Consider the following 20,606-nt stretch of genomic DNA (forward strand, 5'->3'; position numbering starts at 1 on the left):
GGCTGTGTTTTAGTCCACTCCAATCCCAGCTGCCTTTCTTGCTTTGGTCTGAGGTTTTTGTCTTCTCTGCTCTAGGTGTTTAAATTCTCACATGTCCATCTCATTCACAGATCTTAAAATTAGATTTATTTTCAAAGCCTTTTTGAGAAGGAATGTGTGGGAATGTGTGTATTAACCATAACAAATGTCAGTCCTTTGGGAACCACATCATTTTACAGTTTGCGTTCCTACCTACTGATATTTTTAAATAGGCCATGCTTTCCTTTCTTTCCTTCCCCCCACCTCAGGGAACACTATTTGAGGTGAACTTTCTTCCTTTAGGATTTTGAATCCCAGTTAGAGGCAGGATTGTTCGTCTTTTACAGACATTAATTCTGGGTTACTGCTTCTGTAGCAGTCCTGAATATTATATGCCTCTTCTGGGTTTGTGGGTTAATGTTAATTTAATGCAATTATTTTCAGCTGCTGTCTATTCCCTTTAAATCCTATAGTCTGCTGTGCTAAGCTAATGAAACACAGCTATTGTGGTGTACTCTGCTTCTCTGCTTACTAAAGGCTGTTATAATGTGGAACACACTAACTGAAAGAGATTTTTTCCTGTCTGCAGCACATGAAAGTTTGTAGAGGGCTGCAAGATTTTTTTACCCTTCTATATACATTTTTTTGCTTAGTCTTTTGCCACTTCCTTACATTTGGAACCTCCTTGTATCTTATGTGTCTTGGTGTTAAGAAAAAAAAACAAAACAAAGTCTTAAAGTCAGCTGGTGATGGTATGGAAGGAAGGAGATTAAGAATCTCTGGTCTGCTGGTTCACCTTTCACTCCAGTGCAGATGCATCCTGAGCATCTCTTACATGTTTTAAGAGCCATATGTTCAGGATACTGGAAGCTATGCTGGTTCTTCTACACAGAGCATCAGGAAGATGTATTTCAGGATATTTGTTGTGGTCAAGCTCTTGGTAGCTTATCGCAGCAAGAATCGCTGTGTTCCCAGGGCTGGACTGCTTTCCAGATAAGCTAAAAATGCCCACCTATTTGAAGAGAGGGTGCAGGATTCAACTTGAAGTCAGCAAGATGACTTCACTGCTGTATCATGTAGGAGGAGAGGATTCACTGCAAGGGAGGCAACATATGTTTAAACTTAAATATCGTATAATTAGCCAAACTGGCAAAGGAAACTGTGAACAACATAAGGAATATGTATAAAGTCCATTTTATGATGTTTAAAGATTCCCCCAGTGTAAGAACCCCCAGTCCAATATTAATATTTTAAAAATGTTCTTATCTTACTAATGTATACATTTGACTTTGTCAGCAGTAGTTATGTCAGCAAGAGTTGAAGCTCGGTTTGCTCAGTTTCTTCCCCAGGTGTGTTGATACACCTGTTGTGGTGGGGAATAAGCTCAGTCTGGGAACCCATCCAGGTTAAAAATAAATTTTTTCATTTTATTCAGCTTATTTTTTTGCTTGCTGGAGGCTTGGATCAGTTCCCCATGTCACACCACAAATGCTTTGCCTAATGTGACTGAAGGGCTCTGCTAGAAGGAGGGGATAAAGCATGAGAGAAGGGGGAAGAAAGGACATGAATGGAAAACTTGGCCCCTGGGAGAAATGCCTCTGTAAATAGATGTATAGGAGAGATGGTAGGCGTCAGTAAAGATGTAGAAAACTTGTGAATGGGAGCAACATGCCACTCTCCCAGCTGTACATATTTTTAAATAATATTAAGAGGTTTAACTGTATGGTTATTTTTCATTATTTAAGTGAAAAGATGGTTTTATTTTTGGCATGGCAGAGCCTAGTAAAATCAGCAAATCAGCCCTTTTACTTATTTATTTTTTTAAGCAACATATTATTCAAGTCTATAGGCTGTTTTTCACCAAAATTAAGAGGCACTCACTGCCTTGAAGATATTGGCCTGATTAGATAAGATCATACAGAATAAGGTCATATAAAGTCTGGGAGAGCAGCAGTGGCACCAAAAAGCAGTTTGACCAAGTTCTGTAAGTGGGTCAGAGGCTGAGTCAGTCACTGAGGCAGGTCTCCCATGTCTGTTAGATTTCCTATTCCTAGCCCTGTCACGCTGCCAATCTCTCCGGCTTTCTGCAGTAATCCCCTTCATCCCCTAGAGCTGGACCTGAAGCCACCGACACGGGAGACAGAAGGGGGAAGCGACAAGGGCTTTTGTTTATAAACTTTTTTTCTGTGTAGTGTGTGGTGTCTTGAAGTTTGCTTGCTCTGGGTGTGACATTGTTTGTCATTTATGTTTGTTCTGGTCGGTGGTGCCAGCAGCAGCTCCTCGCTTCGGGTGTGCGCGTGCGAGATCCAGGGATGAAAATCCTTTAGCAGCGTGATTCTGTTACACAGCTGACTGAGAGCATTTCTGCTGCCTGCCTTAAACCCCTCGCTACACTGGTGTTTGAACCAGGGTAGCTATCAAATCCTTCTGTCCTTAGTGCAACTATTCCACAGGAGTTTATGTTACCAACCTTTTGTACCGTAGCCAGACTTAGGAGAAAACAGTGGTTTGTACATTCTATAGTAACAGCGTTGCTACCCTAACAGATTTTTGTGCTTGCTTCAATCTTCCTGGATTTTTTTTTGTTTTTTAATGCAAAAAAGAAAAGCCTGAAAACAAGTTTTCTGAAACTTTTCAAACTCTTTTTTTTTCCATATGGTTTCAGTGGAACCATGGAATACCTTTGTATGTGAGGTGCTGTGAGGGGATGGTTCTGTTCAACTTAGCTTCATGCTAGACCTTTATGCTTCATTATAAGAGGGTTTCTTCTGCGGCTAAAAGAGTTTTACAGCAACTGTTAAGTGCTGAAGAGCTGGAAAAAGCTTAGCAAAAGTCTGGGAAGCAATTTTCATTTGAAGACTTATGTATAATTAGGAGTTGGACTCGATGATCCTTGTGGGTCCCTTTCAACTCAATATTCTGTGAATCTGTGTAGTGATGGCCTCTTTGGTAGTCATGTGCTACCTTATTCTTTGGAGTTGTGACATTGCGTATGAATCACATTTTCATATGGGTCTAATTTGTTTATTAACTCCACTCTGCTGTCATCTGTCAAAAAAAGCATATTATTTCTGAGGTTACTCAGAAAGCTGGCACAGTGAAGTGTTTTATGGAAAAACAAACAAAAAAACCACCCTGTACAATTGCCAAGAGTGTATCTGCTGTCCTTTTCACTTGGAGTACCACCAAACTGGAGAAAAACTAGTCTCCTATCATGAAAAGAAAACAAACAAACAATGTTTTATTCTCTCTTCCATTTGTAAGTGATGAGAAAGGGAGAAAGCTGATATAGGTGGAGGATTTCAGAGTAGGGGAGAAAAAGACATTTATTAATAAAACAAAACCCCATTTGTGTGAAGTCCATCTGTGACAGCGCTGCTTTTGCACTGCCAAAGGAAGACTTGGCTAGTTCTCTCACAAACGTTATATAGAAATGTGACATGTTGGACCTCTAGTAGTGAATGTACTCCCAAGGCTGAGAGGTTTGCCATGAAAAATGATTGATTTTTGTTTTCCTAACTGCATAACTATTTGTATTACACTAAACAGCTGATACTGAATTCCTTCATCATCAGATGAGTCTCCTAAATAGCCATGATGGTTGTTCTAAAAGTTTTGTAAAGCAAGGCTGTTCTGGTCCATCTTTCTACCATTACAGCAGCTTCAGCTGTGATTTCTTACAGCAGTTCGGTCTTGAGTTTATATTCTAAGTATTGGGTTCCTTCAGTTTTCTATCCTCATCATATACTTTTTTCAGACTGCTTGAGATATCCTTCATGCTTCTCCTCACTGTACTAATAGTGATTCCAAGCTTGGTAGGTTTTGTTTCATCTTGACTTTGGCTTTCTCTGTGCTACTTCTATGTTTGAGATGCCTTACCACATGCTTGTGTTCCTCCACACTTGCCTACTTGTCAGCAAATCTGTAGCAAGGACCCTAGCTCAGAGGTGCTGACAAGAAGCAATCAAATCCAAAACACAATCAAAATATTCTTTATTCATCACTTTTTCCTTGCTGCATCTTGTCTATTCCCTTTCGTCATTTAGGTTGTCAGTTTCTTAAAGCAAAAGACAATTTTCTCTGTAAGATAAATAGCACTGAGCATTTTACAGGTACTTAATAAATACCAAATCAAATAGTTTATAGCTACATAATAGCTTGTTTTTACAAAAATCTCATAGACGTGTCTTTTATATTTCCTCTCCCTATTTTTTATCTACCTTGCAAAGCAGCAATTACATAGTGCAGTCTAGCACTGGAAAACAATTCTTTAAATTAGGTGTCTTAGAGGTAGATTTTCTTATGTTTGTGGGGTTTTAATTTTTTTATTTTTTATTTTTTCTAATTAATTATGTTGCTGAGGTTCAAGATATGTTATGATTACAGTGTTGCTTGAATGGCACCTTATATTCCATAGCTCATTACAACTGTGAAGCCAGCTGGGCCAGGGTGCATAAACTTTGCCCCTTCAAGATAGTTGTTGGGGAACTGATTGATCTCCTAACCCTTATCTTCTATACAGCTTGAACCTAGGCATTACTAAGCATTTCTGCTGCTTTCTAATTAATTTATTGCTACTGGCTACTTTTTTTTCTTCTTCTGGAGCCTGTGTAAGCAAAATTATTGCACAAAGACTGTGGGGAGGAACGTCAAACCACAATGGACTGGGAACTTACCAGGACGCTACAACTACACCCAAGCTGTGTGGGAGGCTTATAGCATGGCCACATTTTGGTTGGTCTGTGGAGGGCTGACCCCATCTGTCCTCCAAACAGGAGTTTTCTTCTGCTGGTGTAGCCTCCAGGTGATGGCTTTATCTCCCAGATTAAAGGTGAAACCACAATGTGACTAGAGCTTAGAGTTATCTTTAGGTGAAGATCCAGCCAAAGGCTTTAAGAGGCATCTGTGCCTTGTCAGGCCACCTGTGCTAATGGCTATTTCATCCCATGTGAACTTTCTGTATTTCCTTACCACATGCACCATTTTAACTCTGGGGGAGTCTGTTTCAAATGCCATCTCTTTTGGTCAGGGAGTGAATATTCTCCAAGCTTAATCAAAGAAGTCACATCAGGAAAGAGAGATAAGTTTGCTGTTGCAATGGCAATGTAATTCATCTTGTACCTCTTGGTGTGACACAAGTATTTGCAAATAATGTATATTTTGCGTAGTGAACAGTCCTAGTACATCTGCTCCATGTTACACTGTATACACCCCATGAGTTCTGTGAGTTGTCCATCTATATTTCACCACAGTTTTAGTAGTTATTCCAGGCATATGATGATGGAATAAAATAACCCATTTGTCCGGGTTATCATCTTGCACATATTCAGTTAAATTTGCATGTCGCTCTATTGGGAACGGTGAGAAGAACGACACAGACTCTCTTGGGAGTCGATCAGGAGAATTTCTCTCGGTTTATTAACTCAGGACTTTTTTATAGACCGATACGTGAAAAGTACAGAAAAGAAACTCTTATTGGTTAGTAAACTAACACATCACCATCATTGGTCAGTGGGGTTCACCACCCCTCGACCTTCTCTTGCAAGAAAACAAGGAACAGACAAACAGCACCCCCAAGGCTGTTTTCTGTCTCTGAGGATTGTTTTAATTCCTCCTTAAGATTTCCCAGGCCACTTTCTCAGGCAAGACTGAGAAAGCTATGCGGCCTGCAATTTCCACCGGCACCGTGCTCTCTGTTTCAGAGTTAGCATCCACATTTGCATATGCTTCTTATTTCATGCCAGATTTTAGTCCCAGGTACATTTAATAGGCACAGGATGAATGCTTCTCATGTCACATCTATATTGCTGGCACGTTTGGTGAGAAGTTGTATCTTTTTTGACCTTTCCGACCCAAAGTAATTCTCACAAGAACAGCTGAGGTTTGGGATCATGTCACAGGAGAAGATTCTGAGTTTTGTTTCTTGCTCCTGAAGTTGAGTAAATTTAAATTGTTATGGATCCGTTTGAATGCTGATTTTGCTCCTGTATTCTCTTCTTTTTGTATGCTTCTAAAGCTCGTGATTACCTACTGGTTCTTTATTGATTTAGTAGGTAATGCTGTCTAGTATTGCTGTCTGAGAGAGACACTGAGAATAAATGCATGAAGAGTAGTCAAGCATTTAGTTCTGTAATAATGACCCACATAAAAATTTTGGAAGGAAAGAGATTATTTGCATGTATGCAGTTAAAATTATTCAGGAATTCTGTGACTTTGCAAACACTGTAGAGTATTCAGTTAATGGAGCTGCAGAAAAAAAAAAAAAGCAACTACATAGCTACAGAATATTTTACTGGTATTAAGAATAAATTTGCAATTTTAAATACATGATTTGACTGAATACCATAAATCTACAATTACACGTTTGTGTCTATAGAAATGAGTATACTAATGTTGGGGAGATGTACTGTGAAATAGCACATAAATAACAAAGCATTGATGAAGTGTTTAGAATGCCTTTAAATTAATGAGAGAGACTTATTTAAATTAGATGATACTTCAGAGAATACTGCTCTCTGTTCTAGATTACAAATCTCTGCTATTTAAATATTTTTCTCTGGGGGTTGGTGATAGGAGTGGGAGGAGATGCATTTCTAGTTTCATCTGTATCCTTGAATTAACTATGAAAAGGGGTGGGTTCTTAATTTAACTAACTTAAGCTAAAATCTTAGTGGAAACATGCTTTATAGCCTTCTGTACAAGCTTCCACAACTGATTAAAATGTTTTACTTTCGTTGACCGTATTGGGAATGTAGGTTTTTCACAAGACCAAGGCTTCAAATACCAGCTTGCTGGACATTAGTTCCTGCCACTTTTAATAGCTGAGCCTTCTTGCCTTTGCCTCTATCTTTGACCACTGACCCATTTTCCCCCTTGGACAGGGCAAGGCGGTTTTCTATTTTCCTATTTGGGTGATCTGCAATGAAGCCTGGTAGAACTTCTCTGCTTGAGTTTCAGGTCTCACCTCAGCTTTGGCTGCAGGCACTGGCTCCTTTTGAGGCCCACCTCACTGGCAGTGAGGATGGCTCAGGTGGGGTGCTTGCCAGTGAGCTGCACGCAGGATCTGGCTGACAGAGCTGTTTTTGTGGCTTTGCTCTGGAGTGGTGGAAGATGAGTTTTGGAGGAAGTACATGTCCAGCTGTAGTTGTGCACAGCCAGCTCTTCAGACCTGCAAGCCAGAGTCCTCCTGCCCTTCACAAATAAGTTTGTAAGCTGCTGTCTGCCTCTTGTACAGAGAGAACTCAGTTGTCTTGATGAAGAGTTGTCAATATGACTCTTATATACGTGAGAAAGCTTTGCCCTCAGAAGAGTCGGCCCACTCCTTGTGCCCTCCAAAAACCTGCAAGGTTGACATCACTGAACCTCAAATTTGGTGAGAGGGGCATATTTTATTTGTCTGAAGTTAAGAAATCTACATGAAATTAAGTTTAACAAGATGCATCATCCCATCTGTGAGCAAATATCAATCTTGACATCAGTAGATAAAAGATCAGATGTCAATATGAAATCTTTCCTTTGGACTTAAGGGAGAGCAAAACTGAAAGATATGGTTGAGACTTTGAATCTGTTTTTTGTTACGAGCTCAAAAATAAACATTTGATTTCCAGTAGATGGGAAATATTGGATTTGATATTCAGTTTATCTGAACTCTGTTACTTAAGTGTATGTAAGTAGGGTATTGGTGTGTTATAAAGGAATTTATGGGTCACTAGCAACTCATCAGTAATCTCAGTCTTTTATATTAATTATAAGGTAGTTTATCTTCTTCAAGAAAGCTGCCTATGCATTTAGCATATCCTAAGTGTTTGTCTACATAGGAACACTTGGAAGAATTAATCCAGACTAAGATATGCTTTGAAAGTGGATTAAATTACATAGTACTCCTATACAAGGACATTAAGCAGAATTTAAGTGGCTTTAGTTTTAGTTTCTTTACTTCCTTAGTTAAGTACATTAAATCAAATTAAAGGCATCTAAATTTTACTCAAGTGCCTGTTGAAGTTTAATGTAATCATATTAACCTGTGTTTTGTAATATTTATCTGCACTTAATTTCATATTTTTCTTGTAAGCAAATTGAATGAATGTTCAAACAAGCAGAAGTCAATATTAGCCAGTTCAGTGTACATTCATAGTTTTTATAACTTATGCACTAATATTCTGAGGTTGACCAACCCTGACTCTGCACTTAATTCTCACATCTCATTTGCAAATTTTCAGTAAGGATTTTTATATGCTCAAAGAGCTCTCCATATGAGAAGTGCTAAGCAATTGCTGTGGTGGTATTTGATTAACATCCAGATGGAAATCTGAAGTTTGGCTTTGTTCACTATTGTAAAGGTGAGAGCTGAGTTGGGGAAAATTAATGATTTACAGGAATTTTACCCATGAGTATGGTTATTTTTTCTGTGAAATTACATCAGACACAAACTGTTGTTTTAATGTTACACAGAGTTCAGGCATCCACATCTGCTTTTGATGCATGTGGCTTAGTACCTTTGTGTGAGATAAAATGTTTAAAAATCTTTTGTAGAGCCTAAGATGAGGGGTGTATACACACATTAACCAACAGATGTTAAATATGGGGTTTTGTATCCTTTACAGAAGTAGAGACAAAACATGAGAGAAATGTTTCTCTGGCTGACCAGTAGCTAATGTAGAAGCTGATCTGCAAAATGACAGCAGCAGCTTTGGACCTTTTAAAATACCTGCTTTTTTTTGTTTGTTTGTTTTGTTTTGTTTTTTTTTTTCATTGCTTGTGGCTGGATATAAGTCCAGTGGCACTTGAGAATAGTAAATATTGTTATGCACAAATATGAATGAATGGCTTGAAAGTTTAATGACAAATGCCTTATGTTGGCATTGCAGTATGAGGGATGCATAATGCTGCTGTCTGAGAGACAGACAGTGATTGTAAGTGCTCCTTCTGAAAATGCAGAATGGTGTGTTTTTCCTATACGAGACAATATCTAGCAGTGGGCAGATGTAACATCTGATGATTTAAATTGCCAAATGATGCCTTTACACTCAAATCCATAAGAAACCAAACTTTTCCTCTCCCACCCACAGCCCCATTGAAAAGTGAAATGTACTGAGATGCAAAAAGTATGTCAAATATGCATTTAAATGCCTTGCTTTTCTGACGTTTCATTTGATATGTGCTACATGTGACTTTGAAGCATAATAGCACATTGTCCTAAACTGATGGAGTTAGTCAGTGTTTGATCTCTTCAACTGAACAAATGGATTGTTTTAATGCTTTTTAATGACCTTTTAAACAGGAGAATTGATTTTGTACATTTTTAAAGGGAAACCGGGACATAGATGAGTCTTCTTTTCCTTTTGGGTTTGAGCAAAGTAATCACAGATTTAATCACAGAATGTTATAAGTTGAAAGGGACCCACAAGGATCACTGAATCCAAAAATTATCAACAGCTTTGGTAATTAAGATCCTTAAAATACACTCATTCTAGTGATAGAATTGGAGGAGTTGGAACACTATTTACCTGCTGATGTTCACAAAACTTCTAGATGATGCACCTTAAATGCAGAAGCTTTGCTTATTAAAGTCACATTCCTGTGAATATAGCGTAGGTGAGGGAGAAGGCAAGACTACAAAAAGCATACTTACAAATGCTTGTTTGTGCTAATAGCCTTTCTTGTCATCTTCTGGCAGCATTTTTGAAGTACCAGGTTTTGAACCAGAAGGCATCAGCTGTGGGTATAGGTAAGTCAAACGATAGCTAGTTTGAATATAAGTAGATCAAACATGCTCTGTACTTAGCCAGCATTTTTGAAATATGGCTAAAATTAGCCCTGTACAGACCTGCAGCTGATATGAAGTGAAGGTTAGCTCTGTTGGATAGGTCTCTTGCTCTAAGATTGTTTTTAAAATTAACTTTGCTTTTGCTTCCTGTTCCCCCTCCCACGTTTTTGAAATAATGCTACGTCTTGAGATAACAATTTGGCTATTATCCCTTGTGTATGGTTCCTGGTTCTACAGTTAGGTAAGAGTATGAGCAAAATGTAAATTCTTTGGTAACTTGGTAGAAGATATTATTTCATCACAATTGCTATTTAATTTTTGCAAAAGAACCTCCCACGCTGAATGTTCTTTTGAGTTATTTGAGGTTGATTTTTCATGAATAAAATTCTTAGTCATCTTCAAAATCTATGCAATATCTTAAAGAAATAAAGATTTTGCACATTTCAGTAGTTCATTGGTCTCTTTTTGTACCTCTCTTGACTCCTTGCTTTGTATGTAAGAAGCTGCTCTTCTGGCTGTAGAACTAGCCTTGAATCTGAGAGTTAAGTGGTGAAATCCTTCCCTCATGGAAACCAACAGCAAAGAAATTTGCATTCATTTTCTACTTTAAGCCCTGACATTGAATTTCTGTGTGACCTTGGTGTGAAGGTCTTATCAGCAGAATTTATGCAGGTAATCTGCACCTTGTTCTGCAGAACAGGAATGTATCATGGACACGTGGTGAAGTTTTATACAAGCAAATGATACGCTTAGCGGTTCATGTTTTTCTCCTCCTAAGTGGCAGAACTCTTGAGGATGTGTGAGATCCTTCATGTTTTGTCAAAATATAGATGGCCTATCAAAGCAAAATGCATATTCACCTCAGCTGAAATCTTGCCTTGAACCTCTGCCCCACAGCTGCACATCTTATGTAGTTTATACCGTGTACAATCTTGGATGAGTAAGATTGTGGAGGAGAGTAGAGTACTAAAATGCTGTGCAAATTAGCCCTTGCTGCAGTGAACAGAAGCTCATAGATGGATCACAAGACATTTTGGTACCTAGGTAAGGATATATATTTGCATATCTAATAGTATATGCCAACAATATGTGAACTGGAAAACTTCAGGACATCCTTGTGAAGGATTTTGGGGTCACTAAAAATTATCAGTGGAACAGCTTCTGTGGCTTCATTGCAAATATCCACTTTTGATGTTATTCTAAAAGCCTGGGCTCCTGAATCACAGAATAGTTGGGGTTGGAAAGGACCTTAAAGACCATCAAGTTCCAATCCCCCTGCCTGGCAGTACACCTTACACTACACCAGGCTGCTTGAGCCCTACCCAAGACGACCTTGAACACTGCTAGGGATGGGGCATCCACAGCATCTCTGGGGAATCTGTTCCAGTGTCTCACTACTCAAAGATATTTTTCCTAACATCTAACCTAGGCCTACCCTCCTTCAGTTTAAAGTCATTACTCCTTGTCTTATCACAATATGCCTTCCCCATCTTTCTTGCTGGCTCCCTTTAGGTACTGAAGGTGCTCTAAGGCCTTCATAGAGCCTTCTCTTTTCCAGGGGGATCAGATCCAACTCTCTAAGCCTGTCATCATAAGAGAGATGCTTCATCCCTCTGATTATCTTTGTGGCCTTCCTCTGGACCTGCTCCACCAGGTCCTGCCCTTTGGAAAAAAAGGAAAATTAAAAAGACCTTGGGAAGTACCAGCCAGTAAGTCTCACCTTTGTGCCGCACAAGATCATGGGGTAGATCCTCCTGGAAACTGTGCTAAGGGGCATGGAAAGTAAGGAGCTGATTGATGAGACCCAGCATGGCTTCACTAAGGGCAATTTGTGCTTGACAAATTTGATGACACTCTACAAAGGAGTGACAGCATTGGTGGATAAAGGAAGGGAAAATTGCATCAAATCTATGTGGACTTGTGTAGACATTTGGCACTGTCCAGCACAGTATCCTTGTCTCTAACTGGAGAGACATGGATTTGATTGATGGACCAACTTTTGGATAATGAATTTTGTGCAAAGTCATGGTCAGAGAGCTGTGGTCAACAGCTCAATGTCCAAGTGGACAGCAGCGATGAGTACCATGCCTCAGGGGTCAGTAATAGGACCAGCATTGTTGAACACCTTTGTCAGTGACATGGACCATGAGATTGGGTGTATACAGCAAGTTTGCTGATGACACCAAATTATGTAGTGAAGTTGACAGGCTGCTCAGAAGAGATGGCATCCAGAAGGATGTGGATAAATTGAGAGATGGGTCTGTTGGTCTTGGTCTTGTTCAACCTGCTATTGTTGGATTCAGCCCATCTATCCGGCCTCTCCAGGCTTCTCTGCAGAGCACTCCTACCCTCCAGCACATCAACACTCTCCCCACCCCCAGCTTGGTGTCTTCTGCAAATCTGTTAATGATAGACTTGATCCCCTCATCCATGTCATCAATGATGATATTAAACCAGATTGGGCCCAGCACAGATCCCTAGAGGACACCACTGGTTGCCAGCAGGATGCAGCACCATTCCTCACCACTCTCAGGGCCTGGCCATCTAGACAGTTCTTAACCCACCAAAAGAGTGCATCTGTCCAAGCCATGGGCTGCCAGCTTTTCCAGAAGTATGCTGTGGGAGATGGATTGAGTTTCCCTTCCCCCAGCAGCTTTAGTTTAAAGCCCTTCTCATAAGCTTGGCAAACCTGTCAGGCTAAATGACTGCATTAAAAAAAAGTTTGTTTGGAGGAGTAGTGACTCTCATTAGCCTAATTGCTGTAACTGAAGAAGGTAAGCAATTTAAGTTGCAGAAAAGTGTTTTCTGTCATGAAGTGCAAACAGCAGTCTTGAAAGCTAAATTCAAGTTAGAGAACACAGGCTTTGAACTTGCTTAGGTCTGTATCGGTCTGACAGAAAAGCATAGCTGATAGCTGCAGAGCAAAGAGTATGTTGGAAAAGCAAAAGAAAGAAGCCTGTTGTGTAAGGGAAGGAGTGAGTCAATAACATATGGTCTGTAAAACATGAAGACATTTTATAATGTGTAAAATTATTGTCTCTAAATTTCATCTTTTGTTAAGTATTAAAGCTATGATCTAAGACTTGTTTCTGGAAGGCTGCTGGTGTGTTTTTTTGTTTTTGGGTTTTTTTGAGGGATATTTTTGTGTTTGTTTTTATTTCTGTTTTTTTAAGTCTCCAATGATAAATGTTTTTTTCTTGTTGCCCATGTGAGTTTGTGCTGGTGAAACTGTGTGCATTTAACAATAGTTCATTTAAAATTACCATGTAAAGCTAATTAGTGAAACACCTATCTTTTTTTAACCAGCAAGAATTAATAGCCACCTTACTAGTTGAGACAAGGAATACCAACTGAGAAAAATAGTTCTTGATTTATATTTAGATACTGGGGCCGCAAACTTTAGAGTTAATGCTTTTACAGAAGGTAACAGTTGATTTGAAACAGGCATTTAGGAAAACTTAAAATTATAAATTTGAAGGTTGCTGCAGCTACATATACAATTTGGTTGAGTCTCAGTAAAACTCTTAAAGGTCCAGCTAACTGGGAGGACATGCCTTAATGCTTTGCAATGCAGTGTGTCTATTCTGAGGGGATGTGTGCCATATTTGGACTCTTTCCTATTGCACAGCTTTTATTGCGAAGTCACTCTCAAATCAAGGAGCTTCTTAAGAGGTATAGCTGGGCCATGTGCACGGGATGTTTAATTGCTTCATGAAATGCAGTTTTATTTTGGAAGTGGTGTGTTTCTTCTTAAGACTCCTGACTGATTTGCTAGTCTTATTGCAAGGGGAATATCAAAGTGATTTTACCCTATGCTCCAGTTGGGATCATAAGAGAATTAATATGAGCTATACTTGCTTCCAAAAGGATAGAATGGAGCTGTGTAAACTTAGTCAATAAAAGTTCAAATAAAATCACAATAGCTTTAATTTGAATTTCCCTTTTTACTAAAAAGTTACTAATTTCAAATCTAAAATAATCTTTACTTTGAAGTGAGGTTTGTGCTTATGCTATAACAAGGAAGTGTTATTCCATCAGATGCATAGTATTTTACTGTTAGAGTTTTCTTTGCAAATGAAAGGAAGAAAACCTTTTTTCTTGATATGAAAAGCCAGTTACTGTGTTATTGGGAAAGGGCTTTAATGACCCTAGCTTACCTAATGATAGCATTATCAAATAAACCCACATTCACAAATTTATAGGATGATATTTTTTATTCTGAATTGTCTTTGAAACTTTCATTTGATCTCAAATTATTTGTAATGCAATAGTTGTTGGATGGAGATTTGCTTGGATTTTTTTATTTCATTTGTTTATTTTTCAGGTCAATATGAAAACAGTTTTATTAATTTAAGATTTATTTTTGTTTTGATGAGTCAAGATTTCTTTTTTTGCCATGTCCCTGTAAAAAGTTTAGTTAATGTTGTAGTTTAGGTGCTAATGTGAAGTTACTGTTTCAGATTTATATGTAGCCTTTAAAAGTAGGCATATGAATAAAAAAAAAAAATCTGAAAAAAGTCTGACTTCTTATGTACTGAAGTTGCAGGGGTTTTCTTTAAATGATAGAAAGCTTGGGTAGGGCTGGGACTGAATTTGTTTTATTTTCAGATTGTGGTATGTTGCAGTTTTATTTTAATGGCAGAGGATGGAAGAAGCAAATTAATTGCTGTTGTGGTGTAGAGACATGTCGAAGTTTGAAGAATTATCGAGTTTGTGCTGTGCTGAATTGGAGTGATGAAGTACAGATAACAGGCCACAGCTGTAGCCACAAATTAGGCCTCTCAATTTGGTGCTGAAAGTATTGCATTAGAATTGCTTTTCTAGGATTACTGTGTGGAAAGTCTGATGAATAAAACCATATCTGAAATAGAGAAGCTAAAAATCCACTCTGCTGCTGCTCAGAAGGATTTTTGGGGCTTCATTGTTGTGAAACAAAGGTGACAACTTTACTAAAGCAAGAGAAGTGCTCAGGAGCTTTCTGTTCTTCAAGAAATATCACTGGTTTTTGAATCTTAGCAGTTGCTTAAAGAACTAGAGTTCTCAGTGATTCCTTCACCTTATAGCCAGCATGGCTTGGGGGAAGGTGAGAGCTGTGATCCATGGTTTCACAGCACTTGTTTTTACACGGACTCCAACAAGAGTTGGGAGCACGGGGTTTACCAGGAGGTGTTTCTGGATGCTGCACAAACTTTGATCCAACCAAAAAACTGTGCAGAGGCCTTCCTACATAGGAAAGCTCCAGTGAGGAGGTAGAGCACCAGCTTATGAACTCTTGTGGGCACAGGAAACTTCAGAGTACAGGTATTGCTCTTGCATTCTGTGTAGCTACCCTATTGCTGTGGGAATATACCTGTGCTCCAGGTATTTCCAGGCACAGGATAGTTGCAATGTAGTAGCAGATCAGATCTAACTTACAAGAATAATACTGAGCACTGATAATTTTATTCACAGGGGTGTTAAAAACAACCCCAAATTTACAGGCCTGTCCTGTGTTCAGGTTGGCTGTCAGACATCCTCATGATAGGTTCACAGGTGGTCCAAGAGCAAGAGAATGAACTGGGGTGGACTGGCTGAAGCTGTCACAGTTGTTTTGTAGTTGCGTGTCCTATAAAATTGTCTGGGGCATTGAATTCTTATAAAACCAAGAGATAGCTATGGCCAGGCAAGATCTGCATGAAAACTTTGCTTATGCCACAAAAACAAATCCTTCATAGGGCTGGAACCAAGAAGATGCAGAGTAATAAAAGACTGTGCAAAGCGTCCCCCTCCCCTTCCTCAAATGTTCTTATTCAGTGAGTGTAGCTCTATCCCGACCTGCAACATCCTGCTCATTGTTTTTGTGCTAGGAGTTTCCTGAAATTTTCTCCATGGAAAATGTGACACACTTTAAAATTTCGAACACATATCTTCTGCAATGGGACACAACCAGAGGGATAAAGCCTCCTTCTGCATTGTGACTTTAGTTCACATTTGCATTCTAGTGAAGAACTCTGGTTGGCAAAGTGTCTGGAACATAAGATATTGAGATGTAAAGCCACACAGTTGTTCCTTGGATTTGAGAATTTATTTATGCACAACTTGGAATTGATAAATCCCTGGCCTTTTCAAAGGAGTCTTTCTTTTTTCTTGCTGGTATTTTAATATTTTTCAAATGCATGTGGCATTTTAATTGGTTGACAGATGACCAACTGATGGTTATGCACAGTAGCTGAGGCTATGTTACATTTGGGATGTAGTATTTTATTGTTTGCTTCAGCCTGCTTTTGTGACTTTCAAACTTTAAATCTATAAATCCATGTTTTTGCGGGAGGAAGTAAGATGGCAATTCCAACATTTGGTGTACAAGGGTTTTGTGGCGGATTGTTTTCTTCTAACTCCTCTGTTCATATTTACTTTCATAATCTTGAAAAGCAAAAACATTAATAAATCAAAGTGGGTTAAAGATCAGACACGTGGTTTTATTTTAATAAGGGATAAAGCTGAAACCTTACTGAGTGTACATTGTTCAGCACTTGTTCTCTGGGGCATATGAATCAGTCCCTTCATTACTGGTCTGGAAGCATTTCCTTTTGTGGTTACAGTGTATTTTGATTAGAAAAACCAATGCAAGATAATACTTTGTGCATTACTTTTGGTGCTTGTGCTCATGTGCAAAGTTAATATTTTAAAAAGAAATAACAAAAAAAATGAGCCTTTTGTGGCCATGTGAAGTTTTGATTTCATGGAGTGAGTTTGCTTGCTTGATTTATATCTGTCAGCAGGAAAGGGATTTTGAAAGAAGGCATAGTGAGCCTGCAAGCTTGAGAGAGAGTTATAATTTGCATGGTTACGTCTTGTGTGTCTGGGACATGTTTTTCCAAAGACTGTAGGGCGAAGTGTGCTTTAGGGACTATTTGCTCTGTGAGTGTTAAGGAGGACAGCAGGAAATGTGAGTTTCTTGTAGCTTTTTCACATTGCTGGTTGCTAATATTTGGGACAGCATCCCCTGAAAAGGGTAAGGTTGGAACCTTGTGGAAGAGATAGTCATAAATGAGAGAATTAAAGAATCTTAGAGCCATCCTCTCATCCCCCTTGCAGCCATACCTACACAACCACTCTCCCTCCCGCGTCTATCAGTATTGTTGAAAGAGGCTGCTAAATGAAGAAACCAGCTTTCTTTTTTGAACTTTTAACCTTTACAAAAGCTACTGTAATTGGCTTCTGCAGAGCATAGGTTGTTTCGATCTGACATTTAAAAAAAAATACAGGAAGAATGAAACATCAATGTACGCTTCTGGATTTCCTAAATTGGCAGTGAAGGTCTTGCTTCCCCGTGCTTTAAAAGCCTGAAAAGTGCAGAGAGATATTGGTGAGGGTTGAAATGTGTCTGTTGCATCTCAGTTGGGATGTACTTTGGCTGAGATGAAAGTTCAGCAGTTGGTGCAAAATCTCCATCTGGAAAAAAATGGTTGGTGTATGTGTGAATGTAATCTCTTTGAGGAAGTGGAAGATGACTTAAAGAATGGGTCATGTAAAGGGAAATAAAACATTGTCAGAAAAGAAAAGGGGGAAAAAAAAGTCAAAGGTGAGAGAGATGAATTGTACAGCCTAGGCTAAAGTTATTATTTTGAGATTTCTTCTATGAATGAATGTCCTGTTTAAAAATAAATAAACAAATATTTCCCTTCTTCATCCTTGTTAAAAAGAACATGGTAAAACTCCTGACAGTTGCTTTCTTTCTAAGAGTTGATCATGTGAAAATTTTATGTACTAAAAGCAAGGAAATCATATTAAAGTCCAATCCATGCTTACTCTAGTGGGTCTTAAAACTGTCATCACTTTAAAGTCATGCAAGAGCAAAAATAGGATCTTAAATACAAATGCTTTTTGTCTCCAGTGACTTTTAATGCACATATTATAAGTCAATAATTAAAAAAACCCTAAAAGCGGATCAAGGTGAAATCATGCCTTAGGTAACATTTAATCTAAAAGTGCTTGAAAACCCTTTTCAGGGGTATCATTACTATCTTTGTCATCTATCTAGAAATGTAATGTATTTTTGGAAACTTGAAAATTTAGAGGGCCACAGTTTGCCTGCAGAGACCTGTAGCCTTTCCTTTTCCTACACAGCCTAATAGCTGTGCTGAATACATCATGACTTGTGGCATCTCAAAAGGAAAGTGTGCTCAACAAGGCTTTTTACTTCTTAGCTGCTAGAGGAAACTGCCAACCTTTGGCATGGTTAAGTTTCTCCTAACAGAAAGCAGCAATAAATAGTATAGGTAACTTGGCTGGTGGTGTGCAATGCTACCTTGCTGCCCTCTTCCTTTTAAGATAGGATTCTTCTTTCTTAAATAAGGCTGGTTAATGAACCAGGGGAAATAGTAACAGATTTAGGAAAGGAACTGTTAAGATAGGCACCTCCTCAATTAACTGACAATAGTTCAGTTTTCAAGTTTCTCATCTTGCTAGAGATGAAACAGTTCCTGAGAAAATTGGCAACCTTCATGTCTGTGTGATTTTTCATCTTGTTGTCATGTTATGCATCTTCAAAGCAAGCGAGGAGCGTTTTCTGTCATGTGCCTGTCTCTTTTAACATCTGTATTTCCATTTCTGCAACGAAATTATTAAAAGCAAAGGCAGATGAGTAGGGTAGCCAGCAGCCATGCATTAATCCCATTGTGTAAAATGACAGAGATTATTTGGGTCCAGAAAGAGGTAACTGTGACAGGACAGGGGTCTTCCTGTCATGGGTGGGCTGAAGGTAAGGTGGTTGCCAAGAATGGTTGAACCAATGAAAGAGATGACAGATTATTTCTGAGAACAGCTTAAACTTTCAGTGCTCTAAAAGCAAAGCACAAGGTGTTTGTCAAAGTCACTTATATTAAATGATGAAAGCCTGAGTAAAAGGAAGAATGTGATAAAAAACAGGCGGTAGTTCCTTGCTTGGCTGTTTCACAGTATTTGCATTTTGATTGGCTCCACAGACATTTGTGTGTGCCTTGAGGATGCTTAACGTAAGGAAAAACAGCTTTATATGTAAAGAAAATGGCTATGAGGTTTCAGCCTTGGTCTTTACAGCATGTTCTGTGCGCTCTTTCAGTCTTGGCTTAAATGAAAATAATGGTGATGTTTTTGTTTTGCCTGGGAAAATAGTTTCCCTTGCTGATTTAGTTTAAAGTATGTAGTCACCTAGTAGTATATTTGTCATTTTGTCTTGGTAATGAATCTTTTAATTTGGTGGAGTAAGATAGATAATTAAAACACATTGGAAAATATGGGCTAAAAAGGATTTGATCCCTTCTGTCCCATCCCAGAGTGCATATCTGGGGTCCTTGTGAGAAGCCCTGTCTGATGGATAATTGCTCTGAAATGCTCAAAAACAGCATAGACCATTTCCAGCAGATCCCAAAGCTGCATCTTCACTTCTACCTCTCTGGTTTTAATGGAAGGTGTTGTATTGAGTCTAAGGATGGTAGCAAGAAATAGGTAAGCCAGTCTCTACTTTCAGGACCTTGAGGGCTGGGAAGCGGGAAATACAGGGAGATCTGGGGGAGTAGTCTGTCCAATCACATTGCCCATTCTGGGTAATCTGTCAGCATGATTTAGGCACAATCTCCTCTAGCCTCTAAATGCCTCTCAACTACTCTGAGGAAGTGTGGTGCTCCATTTTATAGTTGGTGGTTGGAGGCACAGAGAACCAAAGGGCAAGTACATGGCCACACACTTTGAATAAAAGCCTTTGAATAAAAGAAAATTAAACACAAGTGTTCTTGCTTCCAAGTTTAGCATCTTTGTCTTTGAAGCAGAACTCTCTGTTCATTTAAACAGTGTGATTGCTACATGTGGTAGAGAGTCCTCTTTAATTAGTGCTTTGGGGAACAAACTTGGAAGATGTAGGGTCTCTTTGCAGGTAGGATTTTTAATTTTATCTTTTTGTTGTCTGTCTCTTATACTAGCTGCTAATGATTACATTCTCTCAAGGACACCAAGGTCAAATGAGAATCTGGGGCTCTTGTGTCTCAAGAGGTTTGTTTTGCAAATAGTACAATACATTTTTCTGACTTGTTTATTTGGGAGCGTTAGACTTTGTCCTGGGCACTGATGCAGCATATTTACCTATGGACACTTCTGCTTCAGAATTTTCCTCAAGTTCCTTAATTAGAGTTGGTGTAATATTTCCAGCCCCCTCCCCAGTCCTAGTCAAAATTGTTGGAATAGTGGGTGAGACCAACAAGCTAAGAGATGTGGCTGAAATAAATCTAATTCTTTAACACACTGAGAAAAGAGTTTGTGAAGGTTGTGTGGCCTGTAGGAATTGGCTCCAGAGTTTGGAGAATGAAACAGGGGAAAAGGAAACTACAAAATGTCTTCAAAAGTATATTTTCCTTCACTCCTCATGTACCTTAAGAGGTTTTGCATGCCCAGATCAAGAAGAGGCAGCTGGGAACTGCATATTGTGGACAACATGCTGTTGTGAGCCCTACCTATATCATATGCATATATAAGATATATGGAAGACAGAAGGGAGTCACATCCAGCTCTGACAGAACAGCCAAATCCCTTGTAGGGACAAGGGGAAAATGGAACTCAAGTCCTGGTCTTCAGAGATGGGGAGTCCACTTACTTGTTACAGGGCAGGTTGTCTGTCAGCTTTGGAAATGGAACATCTCTTTCCTGATCACGCTCATAACTCCAGATTAACATCTTGTGATGGGCTCTGTCTGTGATACTGAGAATGCACCTCAAGGGCTCAATCAGAAGAAAATGAAGTATTCTTCCAGTAGAGATGTGCACTGTAGCTTTCTGGAAATCTTGTACTTTCAGTACAACCTGTGAATAT

The 20,606-nt window shown here is 38.9% G+C and overlaps 1 protein-coding gene across 4 annotated transcripts in view; it reads left to right on the top strand.

The window, feature by feature from the left end:
- Positions 1-20,606, top strand: part of ELMO1 (engulfment and cell motility 1) — a 302,673-nt gene that overhangs the window by 17,608 nt on the left and 264,459 nt on the right. The window contains exon 3 of one of the 4 annotated variants that reach the window (XM_088054072.1): positions 9,695-9,745. The exons of the other annotated variants lie outside the window; for them this stretch is intronic. The gene's annotated coding sequence lies outside the window, so the exon portion shown is untranslated. The remainder of the gene's footprint in view (positions 1-9,694; positions 9,746-20,606) is intronic. 4 annotated transcript variants of the gene reach the window in all.

Source organism: Pseudopodoces humilis, chromosome 1, assembly GCF_049639895.1.
Source record: "Pseudopodoces humilis isolate 2021_Gansu_Grassland_sample_001 chromosome 1, ASM4963989v1, whole genome shotgun sequence".
Lineage (NCBI taxonomy): Eukaryota > Metazoa > Chordata > Aves > Passeriformes > Paridae > Pseudopodoces > Pseudopodoces humilis.